The sequence below is a fragment of the Rhinoderma darwinii genome, unplaced genomic scaffold, assembly GCF_050947455.1.
Source record: "Rhinoderma darwinii isolate aRhiDar2 unplaced genomic scaffold, aRhiDar2.hap1 Scaffold_788, whole genome shotgun sequence".
Lineage (NCBI taxonomy): Eukaryota > Metazoa > Chordata > Amphibia > Anura > Rhinodermatidae > Rhinoderma > Rhinoderma darwinii.
The window spans coordinates 1-14,750 of record NW_027464352.1 but is presented as its reverse complement, the minus strand read 5'-3'; the positions used below and the strand labels follow the sequence as shown (position 1 = coordinate 14,750).

Genomic DNA, 14,750 nt, shown 5'->3' with positions numbered 1-14,750 from the left:
TCGATTAAAAAGGACTATGGATTAAAGCATTTAATGTCAATGGTCATTCTAAGCTGAATGTCCCTGCTCTCGTCAGATCGCAGAAATTACACAGCTTAAGGCCTCGCTAGTACCAGTGTGGGAGACTGTCTGGGAATCCGTGGTGCGGTTGACTTTTTATTATGTCGTTTAGATTTTGTTTCACAATCGATTAAAAAGGACTATGGATTAAAGCACTTAAGGTCAATGGCAATTCTAAGCTGAATGTGCCTGCTCTCGTCAGATCGCAGAAGTTACACAGCTTAAGGCCTCGCTAGTACCAGTGTGGGAGACTGTCTGGGACTCCGTGGTGCGGTTGAATTTTTATTATGTCGTTTAGATTTTGTTTCACAATCGATTAAAAAGGACTATGGATTAAAGCCTTTAATGTCGATGGCCATTCTAAGCTGAATGTCCCTGCTCTCGTCAGATCGCAGAAGTTACACAGCTTAAGGCCTCCCTAGTACCAGTGTGGGAGACTGTCTGGGAATCCGTGGCGCGGTTGACTTTTTATTATGTTGTTTAGATTTTGTTTCACAATAGATTAAATAGGACTATGGATTAAGGCTTTTAATGTCAATGGCCATTCTAAGCTGAATGTGCCTGCTCTCGTCAGATCGCAGAAGTTACACAGCTTAAGGCCTCGCTAGTACCAGTGTGGGAGACTGTCTGGGAATCCGTGGTGCGGTTGACTTTTTATTATGTCGTTTAGATTTTGTTTCACAATCGATTAAAAAGGACTATGGATTAAAGCATTTAATGTCAATGGCCATTCTAAGCTGAATGTGCCTGCTCTAGTTAGATCGCAGAAGTTACACAGCTTAACGCCTCGCTAGTACCAGTGTGGGAGACTGTCTGGGAATCCGTGGTGCGGTTGACTTTTTATTATGTCGTTTAGATTTTGTTTCACAATAGATTAAATAGGACTATGGATGAAAGCATCTAACGTCAATGGCCATTCTAAGCTGAATGTGCCTGCTCTCGTCAGATCGCAGAAGTTACACAGCTTAAGGCCTCGCTAGTACCAGTGTGGGAGACTGTCTGGGAATCCGTGGTGCGGTTGCCTTTTTATTATGTCGTTTAGATTTTGTTTCACAATCGATTAAAAAGGACTATGGATTAAAGCATTTAATGTCAATGGCCATTCTAAGCTGAATGTCCCTCCTCTCGTCAGATCGCAGAAGTTACACAGCTTAAGGCCTCGCTAGTACCAGTGTGGGAGACTGTCTGGGAATCCGTGGTGCGGTTGAATTTTTATTATGTCGTTTAGATTTTGTTTCACAATCGATTAAAAAGGACTATGGATTAAAGCATTTAATGTCAATGGCCATTCTAAGCTGAATGTCCCTGCTCTCGTCAGATCGCAGAAGTTACACAGCTTAAGCCCTCGCTAGTACCAGTGTGGGAGACTGTCTGGGAATCCGTGGTGCGGTTGACTTTTTATTATGTTGTTTAGATTTTGTTTCACAATAGATTAAATAGGACTATGGATTAAAGCTTTTAATGTCAATGGCCATTCTAAGCTGAATGTGCCTGCTCTCGTCAGATCGCAGAAGTTACACAGCTTAAGGCCTCGCTAGTACCAGTGTGGGAGACTGTCTGGGAATCCGTGGTGCGGTTGACTTTTTATTATGTCGTTTAGATTTTGTTTCACAATCGATTAAAAAGGACTATGGATTAAAGCATTTAATGTCAATGGCCATTCTAAGCTGAATGTACCTGCTCTCGTTAGATCGCAGAAGTTACGCAGCTTAACGCCTCGCTAGTACCAGTGTGGGAGACTGTCTGGGAATCCGTGGTGCTGTTGACTTTTTATTATGTAGTTTAGATTTTGTTTCACAATAGATTAAATAGGACTATGGATTAAAGGATTTAATGTCAATGGCCATTCTAAGCTGAATGTGCCTGCTCTCGTCAGATCGCAGAAGTTACACAGCTTAAGTCCTCGCTAGTACCAGTGTGGGAGACTGTCTGGGAATCCGTGGTGCGGTTGAATTTTTATTATGTCGTTTAGATTTTGTTTCACAATCGATTAAAAAGGACTATGGATTAAAGCATTTAATGTCAATGGCCATTCTAAGCTGAATGTGCCTCCTCTCGTCAGATCGCAGAAGTTACACAGCTTAAGGCCTCGCTAGTACCAGTGTGGGAGACTGTCTGGGAATCCGTGGTGCGGTTGACTTTTTATTATGTCGTTTAGATTTTGTTTCACAATAGATTAAATAGGACTATGGATTAAAGCCTTTAACGTCAATGGCCATTCTAAGCTGAATGTCCCTGCTCTCGTTAGATCGCAGAAGTTACACAGCTTAACGCCTCGCTAGTACCAGTGTGGGAGACTGTCTGGGAATCCGTAGTGCGGTTGACTTTTTATTATGTCGTTTAGATTTTGTTTCACAATAGATTAAATAGGACTATGGATTGAAGCATTTAACGTCAATGGCCATTCTAAGCTGAATGTGCCTGCTCTCGTCAGATCGCAGAAGTTACACAGCTTAAGGCCTCGCTAGTACCAGTGTGGGAGACTGTCTGGGAATCCGTGGTGCGGTTGACTTTTTATTATGTCGTTTAGATTTTGTTTCACAATCGATTAAAAAGGACTATGGATTAAAGCCTTTAATGTCAATGGCCATTCTAAGCTGAATGTCCCTGCTCTCGTCAGATCGCAGAAGTTACACAGCTTAAGGCCTCCTTAGTACCAGTGTGGGAGACTGTCTGGGAATCCGTGGTGAGGTTGACTTTTTATTATGTTGTTTAGATTTTGTTTCACAATAGATTAAATAGGACTATGGATTAAGGCTTTTAATGTCAAAGGCCATTCTAAGCTGAATGTGCCTGCTCTCGTCAGATCGCAGAAGTTACACAGCTTAAGGCCTCGCTAGTACCAGTGTGGGAGACTGTCTGGGAATCCGTGGTGCGTTTGACTTTTTATTATGTCGTTTAGATTTTGTTTCACAATCGATTAAAAAGGACTATGGATTAAAGCATTTAATGTCAATGGCCATTCTAAGCTGAATGTGCCTGCTCTCGTTAGATCGCAGAAGTTACACAGCTTAACGCCTCGCTAGTACCAGTGTGGGAGAATGTCTGGGAATCTGTGGTGCGGTTGACTTTTTATTATGTCGTTTAGATTTTGTTTCACAATAGATTAAATAGGACTATGGATTAAAGCATATAACGTCAATGGCCATTCTAAGCTGAATGTGCCTGCTCTCGTCAGATCGCAGAAGTTACACAGCTTAAGGCCTCGCTAGTACCAGTGTGGGAGACTGTCTGGGAATCCGTGGTGCGGTTGAATTTTTATTATGTCGTTTAGATTTTGTTTCACAATCGATTAAAAAGGACTATGGATTAAAGCATTTAATGTCAATGGTCATTCTAAGCTGAATGTCCCTGCTCTCGTCAGATCGCAGAAATTACACAGCTTAAGGCCTCGCTAGTACCAGTGTGGGAGACTGTCTGGGAATCCGTGGTGCGGTTGACTTTTTATTATGTCGTTTAGATTTTGTTTCACAATCGATTAAAAAGGACTATGGATTAAAGCATTTAAGGTCAATGGCAATTCTAAGCTGAATGTGCCTGCTCTCGTCAGATCGCAGAAGTTACACAGCTTAAGGCCTCGCTAGTACCAGTGTGGGAGACTGTCTGGGACTCCGTGGTGCGGTTGAATTTTTATTATGTCGTTTAGATTTTGTTTCACAATCGATTAAAAAGGACTATGGATTAAAGCCTTTAATGTCGATGGCCATTCTAAGCTGAATGTCCCTGCTCTCGTCAGATCGCAGAAGTTACACAGCTTAAGGCCTCCCTAGTACCAGTGTGGGAGACTGTCTGGGAATCCGTGGCGCGGTTGACTTTTTATTATGTTGTTTAGATTTTGTTTCACAATAGATTAAATAGGACTATGGATTAAGGCTTTTAATGTCAATGGCCATTCTAAGCTGAATGTGCCTGCTCTCGTCAGATCGCAGAAGTTACACAGCTTAAGGCCTCGCTAGTACCAGTGTGGGAGACTGTCTGGGAATCCGTGGTGCGGTTGACTTTTTATTATGTCGTTTAGATTTTGTTTCACAATCGATTAAAAAGGACTATGGATTAAAGCATTTAATGTCAATGGCCATTCTAAGCTGAATGTGCCTGCTCTAGTTAGATCGCAGAAGTTACACAGCTTAACGCCTCGCTAGTACCAGTGTGGGAGACTGTCTGGGAATCCGTGGTGCGGTTGACTTTTTATTATGTCGTTTAGATTTTGTTTCACAATAGATTAAATAGGACTATGGATGAAAGCATCTAACGTCAATGGCCATTCTAAGCTGAATGTGCCTGCTCTCGTCAGATCGCAGAAGTTACACAGCTTAAGGCCTCGCTAGTACCAGTGTGGGAGACTGTCTGGGAATCCGTGGTGCGGTTGCCTTTTTATTATGTCGTTTAGATTTTGTTTCACAATCGATTAAAAAGGACTATGGATTAAAGCATTTAGTGTCAATGGGCATTCTAAGCTGAATGTGCCTGCTCTCGTCAGATCGCTGAAGTTACACAGCTTAAGGCCTCACTAGTACCAGTGTGGGAGACTGTCCGGGAATCCGTGGTGCGGTTGACTTTTTATTATGTCGTTTAGATTTTGTTTCACAATAGATTAAATAGGACTATGGATGAAAGCATATAACGTCAATGGCCATTCTAAGCTGAATGTGCCTGCTCTCGTCAGATCGCAGAAGTTACACAGCTTAAGGCCTTGCTAGTACCAGTGTGGGAGACTGTCTGGGAATCCGTGGTGCGTTTGACTTTTTATTATGTCGTTTAGATTTTGTTTCACAATCGATTAAAAAGGACTATGGATTAAAGCATTTAATGTCAATGGCCATTCTAAGCTGAATGTGCCTGCTCTCGTTAGATCGCAGAAGTTACACAGCTTAACGCCTCGCTAGTACCAGTGTGGGAGACTGTCTGGGAATCCGTGGTGCGGTTGACTTTCTATTATGTCGTTTAGATTTTGTTTCACAATAGATTAAATAGGACTATGGATTAAAGCATATAACGTCAATGGCCATTCTAAGCTGAATGTGCCTGCTCTCGTCAGATCGCAGAAGTTACACAGCTTAAGGCCTCGCTAGTACCAGTGTGGGAGACTGTCTGGGAATCCGTGGTGCGGTTGAATTTTATTATGTCGTTTAGATTTTGTTTCACAATCGATTAAAAAGGACTATGGATTAAAGCATTTAATGTCAATGGCCATTCTAAGCTGAATGTCCCTGCTCTCGTCAGATCGCAGAAATTACACAGCTTAAGGCCTCGCTAGTACCAGTGTGGGAGACTGTCTGGGAATCCGTGGTGCGGTTGACTTTTTTTTATGTCGTTTAGATTTTGTTTCACAATCGATTAAAAAGGACTATGGATTAAAGCATTTAAGGTCAATGGCCATTCTAAGCTGAATGTCCCTGCTCTCGTCAGATCGCAGAAGTTACACAGCTTAAGGCCTCGCTAGTACCAGTGTGGGAGACTGTCTGGGAATCCGTGGTGCGGTTGAATTTTTATTATGTCGTTTAGATTTTGTTTCACAATCGATTAAAAAGGACTATGGATTAAAGCATTTAATGTCAATGGCCATTCTAAGCTGAATGTCCCTGCTCTCGTCAGATCGCAGAAGTTACACAGCTTAAGGCCTCGCTAGTACCAGTGTGGGAGACTGTCTGGGAAACCGTGGTGCGGTTGACTTTTTATTACGTCGTTTAGATTTTGTTTCACAATCGATTAAAAAGGACTATGGATTAAAGCATTTAATGTCAATGGCCATTCTAAGCTGAATGTGCCTTCTCTCGTCAGATCGAAGAAGTTACACAGCTTAAGGCCTCGCTAGTACCAGTGTGGGAGACTGTCTAGGAATCCGTGGTGCGGTTGACTTTTTATTATGTCGTTTAGATTTTGTTTCACAATAGATTAAATAGGACTATGGATTAAAGCATTTAATGTCAATGGCCATTCTAAGCTGAATGTGCCTGCTCTGGTCAGAACGCAGAAGTTACACAGCTTAAGGCCTCGCTAGTACCAGTGTGGGAGACTGTCTGGGAATCCGTGGTGCGGTTGACTTTTTATTATGTCGTTTAGATTTTGTTTCACAATAGATTAAATAGGACTATGGATTAAAACATTTAACGTCAATGGCCATTCTAAGCTGAATGTGCCTGCTCTCGTCAGATCGCAGAAGTTACACAGCTTAAGGCCTCGCTAGTACCAGTGTGGGAGACTGTCTGGGAATCCGTGGTGCGGTTGAATTTTTATTATGTCGTTTAGATTTTGTTTCACAATCGATTAAAAAGGACTATGGATTAAAGAATTTAATGTCAATGGCCATTCTAAGCTGAATGTCCCTGCTCTCGTCAGATCGCAGAAGTTACACAGCTTAAGGCCTCGCTAGTACCAGTGTGGGAGACTGTCTGGGAATCCGTGGTGCGGTTGACTTTTTATTATGTCGTTTAGATTTTGTTTCACAATCGATTAAAAAGGACTATGGATTAAAGCATTTAATGTCAATGGCCATTCTAAGCTGAATGTGCCTGCTCTCGTCAGATCGCAGAAGTTACACAGCTTAAGGCCTCGCTAGTACCAGTGTGGGAGACTGTCTGGGAATCTGTGGTGCGGTTGACTTTTTATTATGTCGTTTAGATTTTGTTTCACAATCGATTAAAAAGGACTATGGATTAAAGCATTTAATGTCAAAGGCCATTCTAAGCTGAATGTGCCTGCTCTCGTCAGATCGCAGAAGTTACACAGCTTAAGGCCTCGCTAGTACCAGTGTGGGAGACTGTCTGGGAATCCGTGGTGCGGTTGACTTTTTATTATGTCGTTTAGATTTTGTTTCACAATCGATTAAAAAGGACTATGGATTAAAGCATTTAATGTTAATGGCCATTCTAAGCTGAATGTGCCTGCTCTCGTTAGATCGCAGAAGTTACACAGCTTAACGCTTCGCTAGTACCAGTGTGGGAGACTGTCTGGGAATCCGTGGTGCGGTTGACTTTTTATTATGTCGTTTCGATTTTGTTTCACAATAGATTAAATAGGACTATGGATTAAAGCATTTAACGTCAATGGCCATTCTAAGCTGAATGTGCCTGCTCTGGTCAGAACGCAGAAGTTACACAGCTTAAGGCCTCGCTAGTACCAGTGTGGGAGACTGTCTGGGAATCCGTGGTGCGGTTGACTTTTTATTATGTCGTTTCGATTTTGTTTCACAATAGATTAAATAGGACTATGGATTAAAGCATTTAACGTCAATGGCCATTCTAAGCTGAATGTGCCTGCTCTGGTCAGAACGCAGAAGTTACACAGCTTAAGGCCTCGCTAGTACCAGTGTGGGAGACTGTCTGGGAATCCGTGGTGCGGTTGAGTTTTTATTATGTCGTTTAGATTTTGTTTCACAATCGATTAAAAAGGACTATGGATTAAAGCATTTAATGTCAATGGCCATTCTAAGCTGAATGTCCCTGCTCTCGTCAGATCGCAGAAGTTACACAGCTTAAGGCCTCGCTAGTACCAGTGTGGGAGACTGTCTGGGAATCCGTGGTGCGGTTGACTTTTTATTATGTCGTTTAGATTTTGTTTCACAATCGATTAAAAAGGACTATGGATTAAAGCATTTAATGTCAATGGCCATTCTAAGCTGAATGTGCCTGCTCTCGTCAGATCGCAGAAGTTACACAGCTTAAGGCCTCGCTAGTACCAGTGTGGGAGACTGTCTGGGAATCCGTGGTGCGGTTGACTTATTATTATGTTGTTTAGATTTTGTTTCACAATCGATTAAAAAGGACTATGGATTAAAGCATTTAATGTCAATGGCCATTCTAAGCTGAATGTGCCTGCTCTCGTCAGATCGCAGAAGTTACACAGCTTAAGGCCTCGCTAGTACCAGTGTGGGAGACTGTCTGGGAATCCGTAGTGCGGTTGACTTTTTATTATGTCGTTTAGATTTTGTTTCACAATAGATTAAATAGGACTATGGATTAAAGCATTTAACGTCAATGGCCATTCTAAGCTGAATGTGCCTTCTCTCGTCAGAACGCAGAAGTTACACAGCTTAAGGCCTCGCTAGTACCATTGTGGGAGACTGTCTGGGAATCCGTGGTGCGGTTGAATTTTTATTATGTCGTTTAGATTTTGTTTCACAATCGATTAAAAAGGACTATGGATTAAAGCACTTAATGTCAATGGCCATTCTAAGCTGAATGTCCCTGCTCTCGTCAGATCGCAGAAGTTACACAGCTTAAGGCCTCGCTAGTACCAGTGTGGGAGACTGTCTGGGAATCCGTGGTGCGGTTGACTTTTTATTATGTCGTTTAGATTTTGTTTCACAATCGATTAAAAAGGACTATGGATTAAAGCATTTAATGTCAATGGCCATTCTAAGCTGAATGTCCCTGCTCTCGTTAGATCGCAGAAGTTACACAGCTTAACGCCTCGCTAGTACCAGTGTGGGAGACTGTCTGGGAATCCGTGGTACGGTTGACTTTTTATTATGTCGTTTAGATTTTGTTTCACAGTAGATTAAATAGGACTATGGATTAAAGCATTTAACGTCAATGGCCATTCTAAGCTGAATGTGCCTGCTCTCGTCAGATCGCAGAAGTTACACAGCTTAAGGCCTCGCTAGTACCAGTGTGGGAGACTGTCTGGGTATCCGTGGTGCAGTTGAATTTTTATTATGTCGTTTAGATTTTGTTTCACAATCGATTAAAAAGGACTATGGATTAAAGCATTTTATGTCAATGGCCATTCTAAGATGAATGTCCCTGCTCTCGTCAGATCGCTGAAGTTACACAGCTTAAGGCCTCGCTAGTACCAGTGTGGGAGACTGTCTGGGAATCCGTGGTGCGGTTGACTTTTTATTATGTCGTTTAGATTTTGTTTCACAATCGATTAAAAAGGACTATGGATTAAAGCATTTACTGTCAATGGCCATTCTAAGCTGAATGTGCCTGCTCTCGTTTGATCGCAGAAGTTACACAGCTTAACGCCTCGCTAGTACCAGTGTGGGAGACTCTCTGGGAATCCGCGGTGCGGTTGACTTTTTATTATGTCGTTTAGATTTTTTTTCACAATAGATTAAATAGGACTATGGATTAAAGCATTTAACGTCAATGGCCATTCTAAGCTGAATGTGCCTGCTCTCGTCAGAACGCAGAAGTTACACAGCTTAAGGCCTCGCTAGTACCAGTGTGGGAGACTGTCTGGGAATCCGTGGTGCGGTTGACTTTTTATTATGTCGTTTAGATTTTGTTTCACAATCGATTAAAAAAGACTATGGATTAAAGCATTTAATGTCAATGGCCATTCTAAGCTGAATGTCCCTGCTCTCGTCAGATCGCAGAAGTTACACAGCTTAAGGCCTCGCTAGTACCAGTGTGGGAGACTGTCTGGGAATCCGTGGTGCGGTTGACTTATTATTATGTTGTTTAGATTTTGTTTCACAATCGATTAAAAAGGACTATGGATTAAAGCATTTAATGTCAATGGCCATTCTAAGCTGAATGTGCCTGCTCTCGTCAGATCGCAGAAGTTACACAGCTTAAGGACTCGCTAGTACCAGTGTGGGAGACTGTCTGGGAATACGTGGTGCAGTTGCCTTTTTATTATGTCGTTTAGATTTTGTTTCACAATAGATTAAATAGGACTATGGATTAAAGCATTTAACGTCAATGGCCATTCTAAGCTGAATGTGCCTTCTCTCGTCAGAACGCAGAAGTTACACAGCTTAAGGCCTCGCTAGTACCAGTGTGGGAGACTGTCTGGGAATCCGTGGTGCGGTTGAATTTTTATTATGTCGTTTAGATTTTGTTTCACAATCGATTAAAAAGGACTATGGATTAAAGCCTTTAATGTCAATGGCCATTCTAAGCTGAATGTGCCTGCTCTCGTCAGATCGCAGAAGTTACACAGCTTAACGCCTCGCTAGTACCAGTGTGGGAGACTGTCTGGGAATCCGTGGTGCGGTTGACTTTTTATTATGTCGTTTAGATTTTGTTTCACAATAGATTAAATAGGACTATGGATTAAAGCATTTAACATCAATGGCCATTCTAAGCTGAATGTGCCTGCTCTCGTCAGATCGCAGAAGTTACACAGCTTAAGGCCTCGCTAGTACCAGTGTGGGAGACTGTCTGGGAATCCGTGGTGCGGTTGAATTTTTATTATGTCGTTTAGATTTTGTTTCACAATCGATTAAAAAGGACTATGGATTAAAGCATTTTATGTCAATGGCCATTCTAAGCTGAATGTCCCTGCTCTCGTCAGATCGCAGAAGTTACACAGCTTAAGGCCTCGCTAGTACCAGTGTGGGAGACTGTCTGGGAATCCGTGGTGCGGTTGACTTTTTATTATGTCGTTTAGATTTTGTTTCACAATCGATTAAATAGGACTATGGATTAAAGCATTTAACGTCAATGGCCATTCTAAGCTGAATGTGCCTGCTCTGGTCAGAACGCAGAAGTTACACAGCATAAGGCCTCGCTAGTACCAGTGTGGGAGACTGTCTCGGAATCCGTGGTGCGGTTGAATTTTTATTATGTCGTTTAGATTTTGTTTCACAATCGATTAAAAAGGACTATGGTTTAAAGCCTTTAACGTCAATGGCCATTCTAAGCTGAATGTCCCTGCTCTCGTTAGATCGCAGAAGTTACACAGCTTAACGCCTCGCTAGTACCAGTGTGGGAGACTGTCTGGGAATCCGTGGTGCGGTTGACTTTTTATTATGTCGTTTAGATTTTGTTTCACAATAGATTAAATAGGACTATGGATTAAAGCATTTAACGTCAATGGCCATTCTAAGCTGAATGTGCTTGCTCTCGTCAGATCGCAGAAGTTACACAGCTTAAGCCCTCGCTAGTACCAGTGTGGGAGACTGTCTGGGAATCCGTGGTGCGGTTGAATTTTTAATATGTCGTTTAGATTTTGTTTCACAATCGATTAAAAAGGACTATGGATTAAAGCATTTAATGTCAATAGCCATTCTAAGCTGAATGTCCCTGCTCTCGTCAGATCGCAGAAGTTACACAGCTTAAGGCCTCGCTAGTACCAGTGTGGGAGACTGTCTGGGAATCCGTGGTGCGGTTGACTTTTTATTATGTCGTTTAGATTTTGTTTCACAATCGATTAAAAAGGACTATGGATTAAAGCATTTAATGTCAATGGCCATTCTAAGCTGGATGTGCCTGCTCTCGTCAGATCGCAGAAGTTACACAGCTTAAGGCCTCGCTAGTACCAGTGTGGGAGACTGTCTGGGAATCCGTGGTGCGGTTGACTTTTTATTATGTCGTTTAGATTTTGTTTCACAATAGATTAAATAGGACTATGGATTAAGGCTTTTAATGTCAATGGCCATTCTAAGCTGAATGTGACTGCTCTCGTCAGATCGCAGAAGTTACACAGCTTAAGGCCTCGCTAGTACCAGTGTGGGAGACTGTCTGGGAATCTGTGGTGCGGTTGACTTTTTATTATGTCGTTTAGATTTTGTTTCACAATCGATTAAAAAGGACTATGGATTAAAGCATTTAATGTCAATGGCCATTCTAAGCTGAATGTGCCTTCTCTCGTCAGATCGCAGAAGTTACACAGCTTAAGGCCTCGCTAGTACCAGTGTGGGAGACTGTCTGGGAATCCGTGGTGCAGTTGAACTTTTTATTATGTCGTTTAGATTTTGTTTCACAATCGATTAAAAAGGACTATGGATTAAAGCATTTAATGTCAATGGCCATTCTAAGCTGAATGTCCCTGCTCTCGTCAGATCGCAGAAGTTACACAGCTTAAGGCCTCGCTAGTACCAGTGTGGGAGACTGTCTGGGAATCCGTGGTGCGGTTGACTTTTTATTATGTCGTTTAGATTTTGTTTCACAATCGATTAAAAAGGACTATGGATTAAAGCATTTAATGTCAATGGCCATTCTAAGCTGAATGTCCCTGCTCTCGTCAGATCGCAGAAGTTACACAGCTTAACGCCTCGCTAGTACCAGTGTGGGAGACTGTCTGGGAATCCGTGGTACGGTTGACTTTCTATTATGTCGTTTAGATTTTGTTTCACAATAGATTAAATAGGACTATGGATTAAAGCATTTAACATCAATGGCCATTCTAAGCTGAATGTGCCTGCTCTCGTCAGATCGCAGAAGTTACACAGCTTAAGGCCTCGCTAGTACCAGTGTGGGAGACTGTCTGGGAATCCGTGGTGCGGTTGAATTTTTATTATGTCGTTTAGATTTTGTTTCACAATCGATTAAAAAGGACTATGGATTAAAGCATTTTATGTCAATGGCCATTCTAAGCTGAATGTCCCTGCTCTCGTCAGATCGCAGAAGTTACACCGCTTAAGGCCTCGCTAGTACCAGTGTGGGAGACTTTCTGGGAATCCGTGGTGCGGTTGACTTTTTATTATGTCGTTTAGATTTTGTTTCACAATCGATTAAAAAGGACTATGGATTAAAGCATTTACTGTCAATGGCCATTCTAAGCTGAATGTGCCTGCTCTCGTTAGATCACAGAAGTTACACAGCTTAACGCCTCGCTAGTACCAGTGTGGGAGACTGTCTGGGAATCCGTGGTGCGGTTGACTTTTTATTATGTCGTTTAGATTTTTTTTCACAATAGATTAAATAGGACTATGGATTAAAGCATTTAACGTCAATGGCCATTCTAAGCTGAATGTGTCTGCTCTCGTCAGAACGCAGAAGTTACACAGCTTAAGGCCTCGCTAGTACCAGTGTGGGAGACTGTCTGGGAATCCGTGGTGCGGTTGACTTTTTATTATGTCGTTTAGATTTTGTTTCACAATCGATTAAAAAAGACTATGGATTAAAGCATTTAATGTCAATGGCCATTCTAAGCTGAATGTCCCTGCTCTCGTCAGATCGCAGAAGTTACACAGCTTAAGGCCTCGCTAGTACCAGTGTGGGAGACTGTCTGGGAATCCGTGGTGCGGTTGACTTATTATTATGTTGTTTAGATTTTGTTTCACAATCGATTAAAAAGGACTATGGATTAAAGCATTTAATGTCAATGGCCATTCTAAGCTGAATGTGCCTGCTCTCGTCAGATCGCAGAAGTTACACAGCTTAAGGCCTCGCTAGTACCAGTGTGGGAGACTGTCTGGGAATCCGTGGTGCAGTTTACTTTTTATTATGTCGTTTAGATTTTGTTTCACAATAGATTAAATAGGACTATGGATTAAAGGATTTAACGTCAATGGCCATTCTAAGCTGAATGTGCCTTCTCTCGTCAGAACGCAGAAGTTACACAGCTTAAGGCCTCGCTAGTACCAGTGTGGCAGACTGTCTGGGAATCCGTGGTGCGGTTGAATTTTTATTATGTTGTTTAGATTTTGTTTCACAATCGATTAAAAAGGACTATGAATTAAAGCATTTAATGTCAATGGCCATTCTAAGCTGAATGTCCCTGCTCTCGTCAGATCGCAGAAGTTACACAGCTTAAGGCCTCGCTAGTACCAGTGTGGGAGACTGTCTGGGAATCCGTGGTGCGGTTGACTTTTTATTATGTCGTTTAGATTTTGTTTCACAATCGATTAAAAAGGACTATGGATTAAAGCATTTAATGTCAATGGCCATTCTAAGCTGAATGTCCCTGCTCTCGTCAGATCGCAGAAGTTACACAGCTTAAGGCCTCGCTAGTACCAGTGTGGGAGACTGTCTGGGAATCCGTGGTGCGGTTGACTTTTTATTACGTCGTTTAGATTTTGTTTCACAATCGATTAAAAAGGACTATCGATTAAAGCATTTAATGTCAATGGCCATTCTAAGCTGAATGTGCCTTCTCTCGTCGGATCGCAGAAGTTACACAGCTTAAGGCCTCGCTAGTACCAGTGTGGGAGACTGTCTGGGAATCCGTGGTGCGGTTGACTTTTTATTATGTCGTTTAGATTTTGTTTCACAATAGATTAAATAGGACTATGGATTAAAGCATTTAACGTCAATGGCCATTCTAAGCTGAATGTGCCTGCTCTGGTCAGAACGCAGAAGTTACACAGCTTAACGCCTCGCTAGTACCAGTGTGGGAGACTGTCTGGGAATCCGTGGTGCGGTTGACTTTTTATTATGTTGGTTAGATTTTGTTTCACAATAGATTAAATAGGACTATGGATTAAGGCTTTTAATGTCAATGGCCATTCTAAGCTGAATGTGACTGCTCTCGTCAGATCGCAGAAGTTACACAGCTTAAGGCCTCGCTAGTACCAGTGTGGGAGACTGTCTGGGAATCTGTGGTGCGGTTGACTTTTTATTATGTCGTTTAGATTTTGTTTCACAATCGATTAAAAAGGACTATGGATTAAAGCATTTAATGGCAATGGCCATTCTAAGCTGAATGTGCGTGCTCTCGTCAGATCGCAGAAGTTACACAGCTTAAGGCCTCGCTAGTACCAGTGTGGGAGACTGTCTGGGAATCCGTGGTGCGGTTGACTTATTATTATGTTGTTTAGATTTTGTTTCACAATCGATTAAAAAGGACTATGGATTAAAGCATTTAATGTCAAAGGCCATTCTAAGCTGAATGTGCCTGCTCTCGTCAGATCGCAGAAGTTACACAGCTTAAGGCCTCGCTAGTACCAGTGTGGGAGACTGTCTGGCAATCCGTGGTGCGGTTGAATTTTTATTATGTCGGTTAGATTTTGTTTCACAATAGATTAAATAGGACTATGGATTAAAGCATTTAACGTCAATGGCCATTCTAAGCTG

The 14,750-nt window shown here is 42.1% G+C and overlaps 69 pseudogenes; all 69 read left to right on the top strand.

Moving 5' to 3' along the window:
* The first annotated feature begins 35 nt into the window (after nt 1-35).
* On the top strand, nt 36-154 carry LOC142731103 (5S ribosomal RNA; annotated as a pseudogene).
* A 253-nt stretch (nt 155-407) lies between these two features.
* LOC142731370 (5S ribosomal RNA) lies at nt 408-526 on the top strand (annotated as a pseudogene).
* Nucleotides 527-593: 67 nt separating this feature from the next.
* On the top strand, nt 594-712 carry LOC142731264 (5S ribosomal RNA; annotated as a pseudogene).
* A 253-nt stretch (nt 713-965) lies between these two features.
* Nucleotides 966-1,084, top strand: LOC142731120 (5S ribosomal RNA; annotated as a pseudogene).
* Nucleotides 1,085-1,337: 253 nt separating this feature from the next.
* On the top strand, nt 1,338-1,456 carry LOC142731249 (5S ribosomal RNA; annotated as a pseudogene).
* Nucleotides 1,457-1,523: 67 nt separating this feature from the next.
* LOC142731251 (5S ribosomal RNA) lies at nt 1,524-1,642 on the top strand (annotated as a pseudogene).
* A 67-nt stretch (nt 1,643-1,709) lies between these two features.
* LOC142731178 (5S ribosomal RNA) lies at nt 1,710-1,828 on the top strand (annotated as a pseudogene).
* A 67-nt stretch (nt 1,829-1,895) lies between these two features.
* On the top strand, nt 1,896-2,014 carry LOC142731326 (5S ribosomal RNA; annotated as a pseudogene).
* A 67-nt stretch (nt 2,015-2,081) lies between these two features.
* Nucleotides 2,082-2,200, top strand: LOC142731319 (5S ribosomal RNA; annotated as a pseudogene).
* A 253-nt stretch (nt 2,201-2,453) lies between these two features.
* On the top strand, nt 2,454-2,572 carry LOC142731238 (5S ribosomal RNA; annotated as a pseudogene).
* Nucleotides 2,573-2,639: 67 nt separating this feature from the next.
* Nucleotides 2,640-2,758, top strand: LOC142731368 (5S ribosomal RNA; annotated as a pseudogene).
* Nucleotides 2,759-2,825: 67 nt separating this feature from the next.
* LOC142731035 (5S ribosomal RNA) lies at nt 2,826-2,944 on the top strand (annotated as a pseudogene).
* A 253-nt stretch (nt 2,945-3,197) lies between these two features.
* On the top strand, nt 3,198-3,316 carry LOC142731157 (5S ribosomal RNA; annotated as a pseudogene).
* A 67-nt stretch (nt 3,317-3,383) lies between these two features.
* LOC142731102 (5S ribosomal RNA) lies at nt 3,384-3,502 on the top strand (annotated as a pseudogene).
* A 253-nt stretch (nt 3,503-3,755) lies between these two features.
* LOC142731369 (5S ribosomal RNA) lies at nt 3,756-3,874 on the top strand (annotated as a pseudogene).
* A 67-nt stretch (nt 3,875-3,941) lies between these two features.
* LOC142731226 (5S ribosomal RNA) lies at nt 3,942-4,060 on the top strand (annotated as a pseudogene).
* A 253-nt stretch (nt 4,061-4,313) lies between these two features.
* On the top strand, nt 4,314-4,432 carry LOC142731118 (5S ribosomal RNA; annotated as a pseudogene).
* A 67-nt stretch (nt 4,433-4,499) lies between these two features.
* Nucleotides 4,500-4,618, top strand: LOC142731400 (5S ribosomal RNA; annotated as a pseudogene).
* Nucleotides 4,619-4,685: 67 nt separating this feature from the next.
* LOC142731217 (5S ribosomal RNA) lies at nt 4,686-4,804 on the top strand (annotated as a pseudogene).
* A 67-nt stretch (nt 4,805-4,871) lies between these two features.
* On the top strand, nt 4,872-4,990 carry LOC142731321 (5S ribosomal RNA; annotated as a pseudogene).
* A 67-nt stretch (nt 4,991-5,057) lies between these two features.
* Nucleotides 5,058-5,176, top strand: LOC142731156 (5S ribosomal RNA; annotated as a pseudogene).
* Nucleotides 5,177-5,242: 66 nt separating this feature from the next.
* Nucleotides 5,243-5,361, top strand: LOC142731037 (5S ribosomal RNA; annotated as a pseudogene).
* A 67-nt stretch (nt 5,362-5,428) lies between these two features.
* On the top strand, nt 5,429-5,547 carry LOC142731208 (5S ribosomal RNA; annotated as a pseudogene).
* Nucleotides 5,548-5,614: 67 nt separating this feature from the next.
* LOC142731088 (5S ribosomal RNA) lies at nt 5,615-5,733 on the top strand (annotated as a pseudogene).
* A 67-nt stretch (nt 5,734-5,800) lies between these two features.
* On the top strand, nt 5,801-5,919 carry LOC142731228 (5S ribosomal RNA; annotated as a pseudogene).
* Nucleotides 5,920-5,986: 67 nt separating this feature from the next.
* Nucleotides 5,987-6,105, top strand: LOC142731165 (5S ribosomal RNA; annotated as a pseudogene).
* A 67-nt stretch (nt 6,106-6,172) lies between these two features.
* LOC142731155 (5S ribosomal RNA) lies at nt 6,173-6,291 on the top strand (annotated as a pseudogene).
* Nucleotides 6,292-6,358: 67 nt separating this feature from the next.
* On the top strand, nt 6,359-6,477 carry LOC142731056 (5S ribosomal RNA; annotated as a pseudogene).
* Nucleotides 6,478-6,544: 67 nt separating this feature from the next.
* Nucleotides 6,545-6,663, top strand: LOC142731091 (5S ribosomal RNA; annotated as a pseudogene).
* A 67-nt stretch (nt 6,664-6,730) lies between these two features.
* LOC142731181 (5S ribosomal RNA) lies at nt 6,731-6,849 on the top strand (annotated as a pseudogene).
* A 67-nt stretch (nt 6,850-6,916) lies between these two features.
* Nucleotides 6,917-7,035, top strand: LOC142731436 (5S ribosomal RNA; annotated as a pseudogene).
* A 67-nt stretch (nt 7,036-7,102) lies between these two features.
* LOC142731164 (5S ribosomal RNA) lies at nt 7,103-7,221 on the top strand (annotated as a pseudogene).
* Nucleotides 7,222-7,288: 67 nt separating this feature from the next.
* LOC142731333 (5S ribosomal RNA) lies at nt 7,289-7,407 on the top strand (annotated as a pseudogene).
* Nucleotides 7,408-7,474: 67 nt separating this feature from the next.
* LOC142731054 (5S ribosomal RNA) lies at nt 7,475-7,593 on the top strand (annotated as a pseudogene).
* Nucleotides 7,594-7,660: 67 nt separating this feature from the next.
* On the top strand, nt 7,661-7,779 carry LOC142731214 (5S ribosomal RNA; annotated as a pseudogene).
* A 67-nt stretch (nt 7,780-7,846) lies between these two features.
* LOC142731198 (5S ribosomal RNA) lies at nt 7,847-7,965 on the top strand (annotated as a pseudogene).
* A 67-nt stretch (nt 7,966-8,032) lies between these two features.
* LOC142731398 (5S ribosomal RNA) lies at nt 8,033-8,151 on the top strand (annotated as a pseudogene).
* A 67-nt stretch (nt 8,152-8,218) lies between these two features.
* Nucleotides 8,219-8,337, top strand: LOC142731053 (5S ribosomal RNA; annotated as a pseudogene).
* Nucleotides 8,338-8,404: 67 nt separating this feature from the next.
* LOC142731432 (5S ribosomal RNA) lies at nt 8,405-8,523 on the top strand (annotated as a pseudogene).
* Nucleotides 8,524-8,590: 67 nt separating this feature from the next.
* LOC142731339 (5S ribosomal RNA) lies at nt 8,591-8,709 on the top strand (annotated as a pseudogene).
* Nucleotides 8,710-8,776: 67 nt separating this feature from the next.
* LOC142731343 (5S ribosomal RNA) lies at nt 8,777-8,895 on the top strand (annotated as a pseudogene).
* A 67-nt stretch (nt 8,896-8,962) lies between these two features.
* On the top strand, nt 8,963-9,081 carry LOC142731364 (5S ribosomal RNA; annotated as a pseudogene).
* Nucleotides 9,082-9,148: 67 nt separating this feature from the next.
* Nucleotides 9,149-9,267, top strand: LOC142731116 (5S ribosomal RNA; annotated as a pseudogene).
* Nucleotides 9,268-9,334: 67 nt separating this feature from the next.
* LOC142731051 (5S ribosomal RNA) lies at nt 9,335-9,453 on the top strand (annotated as a pseudogene).
* Nucleotides 9,454-9,520: 67 nt separating this feature from the next.
* LOC142731341 (5S ribosomal RNA) lies at nt 9,521-9,639 on the top strand (annotated as a pseudogene).
* A 67-nt stretch (nt 9,640-9,706) lies between these two features.
* LOC142731372 (5S ribosomal RNA) lies at nt 9,707-9,825 on the top strand (annotated as a pseudogene).
* Nucleotides 9,826-9,892: 67 nt separating this feature from the next.
* Nucleotides 9,893-10,011, top strand: LOC142731267 (5S ribosomal RNA; annotated as a pseudogene).
* Nucleotides 10,012-10,078: 67 nt separating this feature from the next.
* On the top strand, nt 10,079-10,197 carry LOC142731143 (5S ribosomal RNA; annotated as a pseudogene).
* A 67-nt stretch (nt 10,198-10,264) lies between these two features.
* On the top strand, nt 10,265-10,383 carry LOC142731050 (5S ribosomal RNA; annotated as a pseudogene).
* Nucleotides 10,384-10,636: 253 nt separating this feature from the next.
* LOC142731365 (5S ribosomal RNA) lies at nt 10,637-10,755 on the top strand (annotated as a pseudogene).
* A 67-nt stretch (nt 10,756-10,822) lies between these two features.
* LOC142731425 (5S ribosomal RNA) lies at nt 10,823-10,941 on the top strand (annotated as a pseudogene).
* A 67-nt stretch (nt 10,942-11,008) lies between these two features.
* On the top strand, nt 11,009-11,127 carry LOC142731089 (5S ribosomal RNA; annotated as a pseudogene).
* A 67-nt stretch (nt 11,128-11,194) lies between these two features.
* On the top strand, nt 11,195-11,313 carry LOC142731027 (5S ribosomal RNA; annotated as a pseudogene).
* A 67-nt stretch (nt 11,314-11,380) lies between these two features.
* LOC142731255 (5S ribosomal RNA) lies at nt 11,381-11,499 on the top strand (annotated as a pseudogene).
* Nucleotides 11,500-11,566: 67 nt separating this feature from the next.
* LOC142731402 (5S ribosomal RNA) lies at nt 11,567-11,685 on the top strand (annotated as a pseudogene).
* Nucleotides 11,686-11,753: 68 nt separating this feature from the next.
* LOC142731049 (5S ribosomal RNA) lies at nt 11,754-11,872 on the top strand (annotated as a pseudogene).
* A 67-nt stretch (nt 11,873-11,939) lies between these two features.
* Nucleotides 11,940-12,058, top strand: LOC142731421 (5S ribosomal RNA; annotated as a pseudogene).
* A 67-nt stretch (nt 12,059-12,125) lies between these two features.
* On the top strand, nt 12,126-12,244 carry LOC142731142 (5S ribosomal RNA; annotated as a pseudogene).
* A 67-nt stretch (nt 12,245-12,311) lies between these two features.
* LOC142731199 (5S ribosomal RNA) lies at nt 12,312-12,430 on the top strand (annotated as a pseudogene).
* Nucleotides 12,431-12,497: 67 nt separating this feature from the next.
* On the top strand, nt 12,498-12,616 carry LOC142731431 (5S ribosomal RNA; annotated as a pseudogene).
* A 67-nt stretch (nt 12,617-12,683) lies between these two features.
* On the top strand, nt 12,684-12,802 carry LOC142731106 (5S ribosomal RNA; annotated as a pseudogene).
* Nucleotides 12,803-12,869: 67 nt separating this feature from the next.
* Nucleotides 12,870-12,988, top strand: LOC142731048 (5S ribosomal RNA; annotated as a pseudogene).
* Nucleotides 12,989-13,055: 67 nt separating this feature from the next.
* On the top strand, nt 13,056-13,174 carry LOC142731139 (5S ribosomal RNA; annotated as a pseudogene).
* A 253-nt stretch (nt 13,175-13,427) lies between these two features.
* On the top strand, nt 13,428-13,546 carry LOC142731047 (5S ribosomal RNA; annotated as a pseudogene).
* A 67-nt stretch (nt 13,547-13,613) lies between these two features.
* Nucleotides 13,614-13,732, top strand: LOC142731046 (5S ribosomal RNA; annotated as a pseudogene).
* Nucleotides 13,733-13,799: 67 nt separating this feature from the next.
* LOC142731363 (5S ribosomal RNA) lies at nt 13,800-13,918 on the top strand (annotated as a pseudogene).
* A 67-nt stretch (nt 13,919-13,985) lies between these two features.
* Nucleotides 13,986-14,104, top strand: LOC142731404 (5S ribosomal RNA; annotated as a pseudogene).
* Nucleotides 14,105-14,171: 67 nt separating this feature from the next.
* Nucleotides 14,172-14,290, top strand: LOC142731254 (5S ribosomal RNA; annotated as a pseudogene).
* A 67-nt stretch (nt 14,291-14,357) lies between these two features.
* On the top strand, nt 14,358-14,476 carry LOC142731306 (5S ribosomal RNA; annotated as a pseudogene).
* Nucleotides 14,477-14,750: the final 274 nt, after the last annotated feature.